Raw genomic sequence first — 1,512 nt, 5'->3', positions numbered from 1 at the left:
CTCTCTTCCGCAAAACTACCCTACCTGAAAGAACTGACGTATTTTGCCAAATCCCCCTCGCACAGAGGTTCACGTTAATGGAAAGCGGCGCGCACGAAAAAAAAAATTCCTTTAAACTTTTTTTTCTCTCGTAAATGAAGTATTAAAACGGGTAGAATGCGATTTTATAACTGAGTTGTGGTAATGGTTGCGGTTGGTTTTAGTTTTATAAGCCTTCCTCTCTCTTTTTTTAAGACCACAAACTCTACCCAATCACCCTTGGCCGAATTCCGAATCGACCTCAAAAGTTTGTCCGTTTCCCCATGTGGTTTTCCCTCGTCAGTGCGTCAGGGCAGTGCCGGAATGGAATCACTGTTTGTTCAATTGGAGAGAAATTGCCGTGAGACAGTGGGAAAGAGATTACTACCCTTGGGAACGCGGGGCGGGGAGGCCGATCGAGAGAGCGGTCGGTCGGTCGGTCAAAAGCCGCTTAAGCTTGGTAGTTTGGACAAGAGCGATTTCGGTGGAGTTGGGTTTGGTGGTGGTGTTGTCTGGCGTTTTATTTAATGTTGTTTTTGTTAAATGCGCGCGCGTGCGCGTTTTGTGGAATAAAAAAGAGGAGGGGAAGGATTTGTGTGTGTGAGGGGGGGGGGGGGGGGATCTCGAGAGAACTGCGTTCGAAATTATGTGTATCTTGTGGAGAGTGGCGATTGAGTTTGAGGCTATGATAAAGACAAAGGGCAGGAGGGTTAGCGGGTGCTCTGGTGTGGTTTGCTTCTTCTTTCCTATCAAACATCTATCGTCCTTATCTGCCCTTCTTCTTTTTTTATGTTTATTGCTCTCTTGTAACACCTCTAATCTTCTGGCGCTCATATGACCTTATAAATGCATTTGCGAGCGCCGTAGTAAAACCTCTACTAAAACTAAACTAAACTAAAGGGCAGGAGAGTCACAGCATGAAAAAAAACACGACTCCATTGAAAGTGGCAAGTTCCTGATGAGTGCGGAGATAAAACTTTTCGTCTCTTCAAAATCACGTGATGGGAATTTTTACGCAGGCAAACTTTTCATCTCTTCATTATCACGTGATTGGAATTTGACGTAGACAAGTCGTGTCTGTGTTATATTAACGGGGCTTTTGCAGCTGATGTGTCGCGTTGAATGTGTAAGTGTAAGTGGGTGGTTGGCGGGTGCTCTGGTGTGGTTTGGTTTGCTTCTTCTTTCCTATCAAACATCTATCGTCCTTATCTCTCCTTCTTCTTTTTTGTTTTTGTTTGTTACTCTCTTGTAACACCTCTAATCTTCGGCACTTATGTTATGACCTTATTGTGTTGCAAGTGCTGTAAAACACTTACTAAAACTAAAATTTAGTCAATCATTAATTGTTGTTGTTGTAGTTATTCCCTTTTCTTTTTCAGGACTCGTCTGTATTCTTGTATATAATAGTCAAACCTGTCCAAGACGACCGCCTTTTGTCGAATAAAAAAGTGGTCGTCGTGGACAGATTCTCTTGAATAGTGTCATAAATGCAGG

Source organism: Aplysia californica, unplaced genomic scaffold (assembly GCF_000002075.1).
Source record: "Aplysia californica isolate F4 #8 unplaced genomic scaffold, AplCal3.0 scaffold00545, whole genome shotgun sequence".
In the NCBI taxonomy this organism is placed as follows: domain Eukaryota; kingdom Metazoa; phylum Mollusca; class Gastropoda; order Aplysiida; family Aplysiidae; genus Aplysia; species Aplysia californica.
Note: the sequence above shows the minus strand (reverse complement) of the source record.